Source organism: Sciurus carolinensis, chromosome 12 (assembly GCF_902686445.1).
Source record: "Sciurus carolinensis chromosome 12, mSciCar1.2, whole genome shotgun sequence".
NCBI classification, from domain to species: Eukaryota; Metazoa; Chordata; class Mammalia; order Rodentia; family Sciuridae; genus Sciurus; species Sciurus carolinensis.
The window spans coordinates 46,102,040-46,114,569 of NC_062224.1; the positions used below are offsets into that span (position 1 = coordinate 46,102,040).

Here is a 12,530-nt window from a genome sequence, read left to right on the forward strand (position 1 = left end):
AAGAATCTTTTTAATTGAAAACCATAGTGAGAAATGCATTTAACATTGCAACACAGAAAACACATATATTACTGAAACTTTAGTTTTCCCAACTTTTAATTTGGGGAAAAATTACTTATATTACATGAAAACAATCTGATATTTATTTTTTGGTTCTGAATAGTAGTTTTTAGACTGATAACTCATTAGTGGGCCACAAAATCAACTCGGTCATCATAAGTACCTTAAAAAATGAAATAGAATCATTCAGTGAAGACAGGATGGGAAATAGTGAAAAAAATAAACAATACAGTGGAGTCAGTCTTTTGTAGCTAAATTAATTTAATAATTTTTCTTGAATTTTTCTAAGTCACTGTTTCTTGAATCATATGTGTTTTGATATATGAAACTCAATACAGATCAGAGATATGGCTGTGGGTTCTGGAGTATGGGTTCAAATCTTGACTGCTACTCAGTAGCTGACTCTGTCTCCTGCACTTTGCTTGCCTCATGTGTAAAACAGGATGAGAATAGTACCTCACCTAGTGCAAGAATTAAATAAGAATTAAATTGCTTGACACATAACCAACCCTTAATAAATATTACTGAAGGGTTACAGAAAATAATATTCCTGCAACATAACCCCTGAAGAAAAATGGAGAGAGGTGTGGCTCGGGAAGGAGGGAGAGGAAACTAGTTAAGGAACAATAGGCCCTGGGGGAAAGGGGCAGATACTGAATGCTGGGTCCTAAACCAAGACTTACCCCATGGCTAATTAGTCCTAAATGGCAGCACAGCAAATACCAATGGGTGAGATTTGAGTACTCAACCCTTGGAATCTGGACTCTTATCTCCCCAGATGAGTTTCAACCTTTTTGCAACTATCCTCCTAAATTAAAGTTTTAACCTGTTCAACTAACCCCTGACGGTCAAAACTGCACATACGTGACTTCCAATGATTCCATCACTGTACCCTATAAAACCAAAATTCCCTCTGTAACTGATGGCCATTTTCCCATTCCGAAAATGGACTCCCATGGTGCCCGAATCCGTGAAGGACTAAAGATCTCTCTCAATCTGCTGAGGTCTGCTTCCCATCCTTTTGTGCTTACAATTATCATTATAATTATTTTATATTAAGTATTAAGTACTTTTTAATTTTTGCTCAGTTTTTCTCAACTTACTATGTAGGACCAAGGAAAGAGTTATGTGTATTGAAGGGGAGGGCTCTGAAAGTCAGATTGCTGGGGGCAGGAAGACATCAAAGTGGAAGACTCATAAGGAAAAACTGAAACTCCCAGGGCAAGAGTGGAGGCCCTCAGTCCTTCCAGGGATGAACCTGGGAGGTTCAGGGTTTCTTTCTTTAAAGAAAGCAGCTGTCCTTACAATTCCATTCTCTAGTGTCCTTGCTTCTCACCACTCTTCTTGATCAAATTCTAGTTTTTAACACAAATTTGAATTTTCCTACAAAAATTTCCCTGACATTCTAAGTTTTGCTCTTTGCTTGAGTACCCTTTCTGTTTGTCAGTCTTTGATTCAAGGAATTTTTCAGCACTGAGCAACAGAGGAGGGTTTTTTTTTTTTTTTTTTTTCTTAATACTTGGAGTATGGGGGTGCAGTAAATAGCAGAATGAGAAAAAATTATATTTTGTAACTATTTTTCAGAGGCAAAAGTATGTTAAAAACACTTAAGACATTTGGTATACAGTTCTTAGCCACTTCCACTTTAAAAAAATGACAGGTGATATTTACCTGTTGGACAATCTCAGGTATATCTAGAATCTCACTTAAAATCATTCCCATTTTTGGAAATGATATGCATAAAACATTTCATAAAATGTAAATAATGAAACTGACAATTTAAAGGTATCTTAAAATTATTGCTTTGTAAGAAAAAAAATCACTAGTTTTAAAATGTGTGGAACTTTTTAAAATTTTACTATACCTGTGCTGCACAGAACAAAAACCTTGTTAAAATTAAATGGACTTTAAAAATATATCCTACATCATTTGATAGATTATTAAGACATTATACGATAATAAAATGTAGAAATTTTACCCATCAGAAACTTTCCAAAACTCTAACTGGAATAAAACACATGCTTATTTTTAACCTACTCAGATCTCAAGAGTTAAAGGCATTCTCCCCATCATTATTCTTTCCCAATTTAGTGTGTAAATAAAATATTGTTTTAGGATTTATATATACTGGAGCTGCTTTGCAAAATCCCTGACTTGGCTATTTGCCATGGTTCCAAGTAAGTTTTTAAAAGTGATCCTTGCTTTTTTCAATACTTCCTTCTTAGTATCTCCCTTCCCAAGGTTTCTTTTCCCCGTTATTTTTGCCTCAAGACAGATGTTTGATCCACATCGTTTACTTTTTTCTGCTTCTAAGACTCCCACAACCAGAAGTCATGTTAATGCTCTGTCGTCAGTTCTTCGCGCCTTCCTTTTTCCTCCTACCGAGCCATGTTGTCACCAGAACTCCTTTGGAAAGCATACCCGAGCAGAGGTTAGGCTTGGACACGGAGGGTATCGTCACATGGGTGATGGGGGGCTGGAAAGTTCATACGGGCGAAGAAACGCATACATGTTTAGATCACTGTCCGTTAAAGGTAATAGAAGTGGACCTGTATGTAGGTCGCTTCGTTGACCAGAAACGGGAAATCGAGTAGTAAGAGGAAAAACTAAAGGCTCCTAGGAAAGTACAGAAGGCGGCGCCAGGGCAGGGCGGGGCGGGGCAGACCGACACCAGGACAGCGGGAGGGGGCAGTCGGGGGCCGGAGCCCGAGCCGGAGCCGGAAGGGCGGAGCCCAGGGGGCGGGACGCAGTCGGCTATGGGCGGGGCTGAGCCCGGGCGGGGAGAGCTGAGGTGGAGCCTGCTCGGAGTCGGGGTGGAGCGAGGGCCCACGGGAGAGCTGACTCCTCAGGGTGGAGGACCCGCCTTGAGACCCGTAAGCACCTGGTGAAAAGCAAAGGCTCTTCCCACACGTGGAGAACTTTTAATGAACACGTGAGGGAAGAAAGGCAGTGTGTGTGGAAAAACTAAATCAGAACCCTGGTGTCCTGCTGGAACCCCCCTCTCCCCGCCAGCGACAGCTTGTTTGCTGTGTTTCTGGTGGTCTCCGTCTCCTTCTGTTTAATTTCCTCACCCCGGGCACAGGTTTGGGCAAAGCCTTGTTAGAGGTCTGCTTCCTTGGCCTTCACGCCTGCGAAGCCTACGGGCACCCGCGCAGCAAAGGCGGCCCGCGACTGCGCCCAAGGCCCCGCGACGGGGGCGGGGCGCTGAGGACTGGGCGTCTCTCCTGCTGTGGCGCTGGGGGCGGAGCCGTGAGGGCGAGCGCCCGCGCCAGGCTGCCTGACCTCCCGAACGCCGGGTCCCTTGACGTCACTCCGCCGTGACGCGCACGCTGTAGGAAAACTGTAAGTTTGCGAGGATCCTTGCAGCTCCCTGATTTTGCGGTGCTCGCGGACCGCTGGCAGCTCTGCGGCGGTGTTGGCTGTGGGCGTTTAAGTCTTGGAAGATCAGGGGAGCCGCTGGACGTGGCGAAGGGACAGGTGCCCGCTCAGAGCGGGAGCGCGCCCTTCTGGGAGGGAAGGACCCAGGTGCTGACTGGCGAGGCCTCACCCGGCGAGGCAGGGTCCGCACCTTTTACCCCAGGGGAGGAGAGAGCCTGGGACCAGAGGGACATCCAAATGGACAGCCCTTTAAAAAATTTAGATTTAGATTTGTGTTCTTCATCCCCTCAGCCCTGCAATTGGACGTGTTAAGTCTAGGGTGGAGATTGCCTTCAGAGACTAGGAATCCTTATGTCTGGGTTTGCTGTGAGATCCCGCAAGGGCCCAAATCGCTGAGGACGAGTTATAAGACAACCACCTGCTGCCTTAGTTTCCTTTTGTGTCCAGTGGATGGAACGCAGCCTCAGTCCTGCTAATTGTCTCTCACAAGACCGGGAACGTTATGAGAACACGTGAGATAACACAAGCATGGAAAATGCTACAGAGGCTTTAAAAACAATTGGTTATTTTGAGGTATGTGGTGGTCATTGGCCATTGTAGGCAGAGATCTTTCTCATAGTTTTGCTTCCTCTTCACATCCTCAAACCCACCCCATCTAACTATGACACTTACGTCTGCTGGGTTATCTGAGCTATTGTCTTGGAATTTGATGGATAAGGACTCAAAACTAACTGGGATTAACACAGTGATCTTGGTAATACAATGCTCCCGTTGTCTGGGTTTTACAGCGAAAGCTTTTAGCATACTGGAACTAGCACATTATACTCAACACACATACAATTGAATTTTAGGAGTTGTTGGTGTTTTGAGTTGGAATATTCAGTCATCCAATCTCACTACTTGAATACTTGGCTAACTCTTGCCAAGGATTAGTACATTATTGATGAGTTAATGCTACTATGTAATACTTCTCAGAACTTGGGACAAGTATTTGTCAAGTATTGAAGGAAGAATATTACACACACATCAGGGTATATTTATACAGGAGATTAAGAGCTCACATTTCTATAAATTCAGTTCAAGGGTGTAATATCCTATCCTGGGGAGGAGCCTTAAAATCAGAAAGCAGGGCTTCTAATTTTTGTTCTACCATTTACTAGCTTTGTGTTTAAAGAGAAGTCACTCAAATGTGGAACTTTGTTATCTCTAAAATGTAAGATGATGGTACAGTGCTGTTCCTTTTTCAAGAGTCAGATGAGATCATGAGTATGAAAGTGAAAAGCTTTCTAAGTATGATATTAAGAGACTTACATCAGTTCCTACCCTGAATGAGAAGTGTGCATTCAGAAGTCAGGTTGTGAGTCAGAACTAGAAATATAGCAGCGAAGAAGACAGTCTCCAACTTAGTGGAACTCATGTTACAGTTGGGAAATAGACAACAAAGAATAAGTCCATAAAATAATTTCAGATAGGAATAAGTATAGTGAAATAAAGGAAGATAAGAGGAGCATGGGGAACAGGGAAGGTTGTTTTAATAGAATCTGTCAGGGGAGGCCATTTAAAGGAGAAGGCAGTTTAATCTATTGAAGTGAGGGGAAGAGCTTGAATTAGAACATTTCAGGGAGGGATAATAATAGCAGTGAACACTTGAGTAGAGCTTCCATATGTAAGCACTGTTCTAAACTCTAAATTCTTAAAACCACATGAAGTAACACTATCTCCATTTGTATAGAGGAGGAAACAAAGATTAGGGATTTGCTCACCTGAAATGTGGTAGAGACTGAATTTGGGCAATCTGACTTCAGAGTCAATGCTTCATATGACAACATTTGTCTGCCCCAGAGCTCAGGATAGGGCTCTGAGGTAGAAACAAGCCTGAAGTGGTAAAAAAAAAAAAAAAAACAGCAAGATGAGCATGTTCAGAGCACAGTAAGGAAAGGGGAAAGTGGTGGCATATGAGGTTGGAGGGCCTGCTAGGCGGTGGGGGGGGGGGCAGGCCTTGTAGGGTGTGTTGCAGTAAAGATATTATTCTAAATGTAATAGGAAACTACTGGAAAGTTTGCATCAAGAGAGTGGCATCTAGTTTAAGCGTTATTGTATGGAGAATTAAATGTAGAGTGAAGAGTTAGTGAAATAAAAAAGGAGAGAGAGGCTGTTGCTGTACCTTCGGGAACCAGATGAATAGTACTTTAGGCTAGGGCATGTAGTTGTAGAGATGATGTGTGAGAATTTGTAACATATTAATAGGATTAGTTGGTGTAGAGTGTGAGGAAAAGGGAGAAGTAAATTCTTAGTTGAAAGTGGAACAACAGAGTAGTGGTGCAGTTTATTAAAAGAGGACATGAAAATGTGATTTGGGAGGAAAAATATGAATTCAGTTTTGGATAAGTTTTAGATGCTTGTTAGACATAGTACTAACAATATAAATGCTAGTAATAATAGTAAGCATAGTGTAACTGGTGTTCTAGGCAGAGTTTTAAGTTTGCATAATTAATTCATTTTTAATCCTCAAAACAGTGAGTATGGTTGGAGCTATTTTTGTCCCCATTTTACAGATGAGAAAGTGAAGGTACAGAAAACCTTAATTTGCCTCGTTTGTGAGTGGGAAAACTGAGATTCACACCCAAGTGTTCTCTGGCTTTGGAGTACATGCAGTTAATTCCTGTGACTGCCTCCGTGTGAATGTGGCGACTGTGTATGAATATGAATGTGGAGCTTGGGAATGGTCAGGGTTGGAAATACACATTTATATTTCTGAAGAGAAAGCCTGCCTTTATTCCTCATCTAAGCTTGGGTTGGCAGTGGGAGAAAACATAAGGAGTGGGGCTGTACTGATAGTTTTTTCATTACTTGATTGGGTTCATGCAGAGTCCATCCTTTCCTCACTCATCCCCCCACTGTAGGTTCCAGGAGGGCAAGGTTTCTCTCTCTGTAATTTCTCTATCTCCAGTCCTTATACGTTGTGTGCCATGTAGTAGTTGTTAAGGATGACTTTATATGAAGGGCGTTTAGTTAGATTTTGGGAGTTCAGAGATGAATAAACATAGCACTCTTCCTGCAGGAACAGAGTATGAGGAAAAACCTGTGGGGATAAAATTAGAGTAGACTAAATGCATAAATACATGCTGATTAGTTCATTCTGGTTTTCCACACACCCCTTCCCCCCACACTGTGACTTTAGAGATGGGGCATGAAAAGGCCAAAAGAGCAAAAGAATGCCTAAGCAATTGCAGGAAGAATTTAAGGTTCCCCAAGAGTCCTTTTATACCAAAGAATTACTCAAAATCTTGCATATTTTACTACATTTGCATTAGTTTTATTTGGCACTGATATGATTTTTGCCAAATGAAATAAATTGTGATATTTGACTATCATTGTGGAGTGATGAGTTTTTCCAGTTGTTACCTCAGTGTTGACAGGGATCACTAGTGAAATAAGGGAGTTGGCTTGGACTTTTGCAGCTTGCATACTAGAAGGTGATGGAAGGGGCTATGTGTGAGGCAGTTTGGCAGGTTTCCACTAGTTTAAGTGTATCACACCAAATTTCCACATATTGGAATAAGTTTGAATTTTTCTGATCCACTCTTTAAAATTGAGATATATATTTTGTTGTAGAAAGGGCATCTGGTAATATGTGTCATAGGTGGAATTACAGTTTGCTTCTCTTATATCTGGAACATTGTAGAACTAGAGACTAGACTAGCTAGAGAAAAATATCCCCTCTCCCCCACCCAAAATGTGTCTTGTTTCTGTAGGTCATTTTCAGGCATACCACAATCTGATTACAGTTGTCACAGTTTTATCACTTCCTAACAGTATTTCAAGTTTGAACCATTAAAAAATTATTTTAAATTGCACTACTATAGATTTTATAATTTTAGAGTTTTTCTTATAATAAAATTATATTTTGTTTAGCTTTTCAAGTTTTTATTGGGAGAGGTGATCCGAATAACCAAGTTCATCAATGCTCCAACAGAATCCCTCCACAAATATAAATGTAGAAGTTTGCTGTCTCATTTTGCAGTTCACAAAATTGTAAATCTGCTTGTATAGATTTACTGAATTCAATGGACTTGAAATGATTGGTATTTCTTGATGTCAATTTTGCAGTTAACTTCCCTAAGAACATCAGATGCCCATATGTGGTATAAAGTAGAATTAACTATTGGCCTGTTGATTGCACAGGCTTTATGGAAGTTCAGGCTCAGTGAGGGCAGGTCGGTGATTGTGTCAGGTAGCTCCCAGAAGAGGAAGTGTGATGGTAAGTCCTATTTGAAGATAAGAGAAGCCATTCTTAACATGAAGATGTGAAATACAGCATCCTAGATAATACATAAAATTCAAATTTCTTTTAAAATTTATACTTGTACAAGCAAATTTAAAAGCTCCTTTAATGTAAAAGTGGCAATATAAATATATGGAAATTTTTTCTTATAGAAAACAATGTGTATAGCCTGCGATGGCACATGCCAGGAATTTAAATGTAGTTCATAAAATTCCACTTTTTGTAGTTACCTTTATTTTTGCATATTACCTTTTTGCTCATATATATTAGGAGTAATAACTAAATACTAGTTTTTGTATTTTTGACACTGTAAATGTTTGAATAATTTAAGTAATTTATGTAAATTTAAATAATTTATGAATTGTGATTCATAGTTTCTTAGAAATTAAAATCTCTAGCTTGTTCCCCCCACACATAAACACTTTTTGTCTAATAATTAGTAAGTCTGAGTGAGACTAAGCTTTAGTGACAGAGTTCGACCAAGTTGTCTCCTCCAAAAGAATAATCAAAAGCAAATTCTTAGTATTAAACACAAACAAATTATTCCTTTGCTGTTGGTGGAAGGTATGGCTTAACCATAGCTATCCACTATAACTATAGTTCTCTTTAAGTTGTTACCATCCCACAGGCAGCGTTTGCTTATTTAGTTCTTATCTTTCAAAGCTGCTAGTTTCAGGCTCCATTCTGAGCCACCAATTTTTAGAAAGATAAATGTGAGATAAATATCGGAATATGGTACTATGAATTTAGAGCAGTAAAAGGATAATTTTGTCTTATCCAACCCACCCTGGGGATATTTTGCAATGTTTAGAGACATCTTTGGTTTCACAACTGTGTGTAGGGGTATCTAGTGGGTTGATGCCAGAAATGTTACTAAACACATCCTACAATTCATCAGACAACCTCCCAACCAAAAAAAAAAAAGAAAAAAAGAAAAAAGAAAAAAAAATTTAACCAGTTTAAAATGTTAATGCTTTAGATATTGAGAAATTGTATAATCTCCAAACTCTTCATTTTATTTCATTTCATCCCTCCTTTTCTCTCCTTTTCTGTCCTCTCCCCTCACATCCCCCTCTCTTCCTGATTTTTGTTTCTATCACTGGGACAGAATATCTTAGATAAACTAATAATTAGGAAAAAAGTTTTTGGGCCTAGGGTTTCAGTGTGGGTGAGTCCATGGTTGCTTGGCCCTTTGCTTTGGGTCTGTGGTGGCACAGTACATCATGGTGGGGAGTCCATAGTGGAAGAGGTCTACATACCTCATGGTGACTGGGGAGTAGAGAGGGAGAGAGGGGATGGGGTCCCAATATCCCCTTCAAGGGCACGCTGCAAAGACCAGACTTTCTTCCACTAGGTTCCATTACGTAAAGTTTCCACCACCTCCCAGTAAGACCACAGTCTGGCCACCAAACTTTGCACGTGAGCCTTTGGGGAATGTTTTAAGATCAAAACCATTATTCTGTTCTGTTCTACTTTGCTCTCCTCTACTTTCCCTTTTTTTTTTTTTTCCCTCAGTTTTTCTCTTCTTGCTTTCTCTTTCTCTTTTTATATCTCCCCTCTCTGCTGCCTACCTCCCCTTTTCCCTTCCTTCTGCCATTTATTCTTTCTGCTTTCCCCAATGGAGGTGGAGGTTTTAAGGAGCAGATGCCTGAACTGGATCAAAAAGTGTTGTTTTACTGCTTTTAGTTTGTTGGATAGCTGGGCGAATTTGTTCATTTATTGCATAGAAAAGAATTCTTGAAACTACTTATAATAACCTTAAATATTTTTTGATTGTGTCTAGTGTTTTTTTGTTTATTTTTAATTATGAAAAAAATTTCTTATTAAAATTAATTTAATTTGGACATATGGTCCTGGATTGTAACAGATTTGCTAGTATGAATTTCTTTCATTTTTTAATACATACTGAATTAGCAATCTTACAGTTACTTGGTTATATTTCAAAGATCCTTTTTACATTAGTTTTCATATGTTATTGTCACAAACACCCTGTAACATATATAGGGCTTACATTATCTTCATTATTTGACAGATAAGGAAACAGACATAGGTCAATTGACTTACATATTGTCAGAGCAAGTTTGTGACAAGAGCAAATCTAGGATTTGGAGGTAGGTCTTGATGCCTGGGACCCTTTTAAAGTCACCAATTATTTGTTATCCTGTTTAATCTTCCTAAAAACCCTAAACAATAGAGTAATTATTCCCACTTTATAGATAAGAAAGCTGATTTAGGGAGATTAAATAGTGTATTCAAGATCACCCAATTCATAATGTAATTTTGACTGTTTCCATTGAGTTATGCTGCCTCTCGAGGTATTCTTCAAAAAATAAAATTGACAATTTCAGTATAAATTCACCTAATCTATGCTTACATGACTAAATAGGTCTCTTGGCACATAGTCTGAATTTGCCACTTGAATCAGTTGGTCAATTGAGTGTAATACTGCTCAGATTTAACTTGAGTGGAAGTTCACTAAGTTTTGGTAAACCATAAGGTAGCTCTATTTGCTATTTAGAATATGTACTTTGACTGAATCCAAAAGTATTCCAAGAGATAGTTTGGGGAGTTACGGTAGGATTTACATTGCCATTCTGATATACAGAGATTTGTGCAAGGGTTGTCTCCCATTTATCTCATTTTCTGATTTGAATCCTTTTAGAAAATCAGATAAATTGGGTAGCCATTGTTTATCCCATGTTTGAGGCTGATTATCTTTACTGTGACCTAAACCTCAGACTGACTGGACTTTAAGAACAAAGTAAATGATGATAATACAGTTTTTATTTTCTTTCTGAAACATTCAGAGTTTATTCTACTCTGAGTGAGCACATTATTTTTGTGAGGTGATAGGTACTGGTGATAGTCATTTTATTTCCTAGATTGGGGAACTTAAGTGTTTATTCGTTTGCCCAAATAAATCCGAGATAGGATTTTGAATTTAGGGTTTCAGGTTTTACAAAACCAAGCTTGACAGTCAATTTTATTAGGTGAAAAAGATTGTATACTTAAATATTTAAGCAGTTTTTAAAAGATTGTTTGATGTTATTCAATTCTTGGTATAAGTTTTAGTGGTTGGATATTGTAATGTTTCATATAATACATTCATTGGCTGGATTTGGACCATAGTATGAAATTGTGGGTTTTGAAATTAGAGAAAAAGTCTGACCTTTGTTCGTGTGCATGTATACTGAGCAAGAAGAATTGTACTTTTCCTTAAAAGATGAAGAGTCCAAACTTGCCATTATATTGGATTATTATAACAAATATTTTTCTTACCTCAGTGAAGAAGAATGTTAATATCCAAATACTTATATTATTTATTTATTTTTTGAGTGAGGAGATCACCATCAAATATTGCTGAAACAAAGCTGAATTACATATTTCTGAGGCAAAGGAGAACTATGCTTGAAGAACACAGTCCTCCCAGCAGGCAGAAAAATGTTCTTATATGGGGTTTTGAGGAAGCATGGAGTTTAAAGAGGATGATTTTTCAAATGTCAGACGGTTTAAGAATTGGTTGATTTTAGGCTTGGAGTTTAGAGACTGACTGACTTTGAGGAGTATACTGAACCCAGGAAGTTGCTGATTGACTTTCTGATGACTATTGAGAAAAGATTGGGTGAGGGTATGGCAGAGACTAATTCTTTTCCATTTTCTAGTTCCTCCTCCTTTCATTCTAGAATTAGAATCCCTGTGGTTTACCTAGCAGCATGGCTACCCACTTAGACACTCTAGCTTTCATCATCATCTGATGATAGGTATGGCTGTGTGCTTAGGTTTAGGTCAGTTATATATGAATAGAAGTGAAATATGTAGCTTCTGGATTGTCTTTTTAACAGTGCTTGTCCTGGATTTCATCTGCCTGTCCTCTTTCCCCTCCCACTGACTGGAAAGCAGCAAACGAATGGCAACAACTGCCTTGAATTCAGAAGCCCTGTCCTGAGGATATCAGACCTGGATGACCTATGGAGAAAACTATTACTTGCTCTCCCCTCAGCCACCTCTGTATCTCTCTGTTGTTTCATGAAAGATAATACATTTTTTTTTCTGATTTGAGTCATTGTATTTTTGGTATCACTTTATTACAACTGTTTAACCCTTACCTTATAAAATGCCAAATTTAGTAGCTAAAATGGGGCATTCCATAATAAAAAGCTTAAAATGTAGCATTGGCTAAGTAGTTGGCTGACATACATCAAACAAACATTATAAGCCAAAAAACTAGTGGCCCTTAATTGTATGGTGGTAAAATATTTGGTAAAACTGTCACCTCTGATAATTTTTATAAGGCATCAATTTCTCTATCCAGTCTATACCTCCAGGGAAGTGGTTAGAAAGAATCAGATTGCTAGTACTGGTTTAGTACTGCTTGCTTCTTTAGCAGGAACTACAAGAGGGCATCAGATAAGGGACCTATTAGTTTGTATTTAGAATTCAAAGGGACTCTATGGTTTATAACTATTGAAGGTTCTCTTTTCCCATAGTCTGTGATCTGAACTGACTGTCACGTGGAGCATTGCAGGGTTGGAAAAAATTGCTCCCGTGTGCTTTGGCAATGCTTGTTATTCTTAAGAACCTCCTGTTAGATTTTCTTACCCCACCTGTGGAAGCTAGTCCAGGCAAGAATTAAGGATTTGCTTTTTCACCTGAACCAGTCAGTTAAACTAAGTAAAAGTTATAGTTTCAAATATGAAGTCTCAATTCCCTATAACAATAAAGGTTATTTCTTACTTATGATATGTTGGCTGTGGCTGTGTTCCACATCCTCTGTCACACCCAAGATTTAAGCCAAAGAAACATTGCC

General features: G+C 38.9%; 1 protein-coding gene across 16 annotated transcripts in view; it reads left to right on the forward strand.

Annotated features, from left to right (window-relative positions):
- The first annotated feature begins 2,474 nt into the window (after nucleotides 1-2,474).
- Nucleotides 2,475-12,530, forward strand: part of Znf438 (zinc finger protein 438) — a 192,563-nt gene continuing 182,507 nt past the window's right edge. For 12 of the 16 annotated variants that reach the window (XM_047521026.1, XM_047521029.1, XM_047521020.1 and 9 more), the window contains exon 1: nucleotides 3,596-4,011. The gene's annotated coding sequence lies outside the window, so the exon portion shown is untranslated. Of the gene's footprint in view, nucleotides 2,492-2,899; nucleotides 2,934-3,317; nucleotides 3,403-3,595; nucleotides 4,012-12,530 lie in introns of those variants that run through there. The other 4 variants (XM_047521025.1, XM_047521023.1, XM_047521018.1 and 1 more) reach the window with 4 other exon arrangements.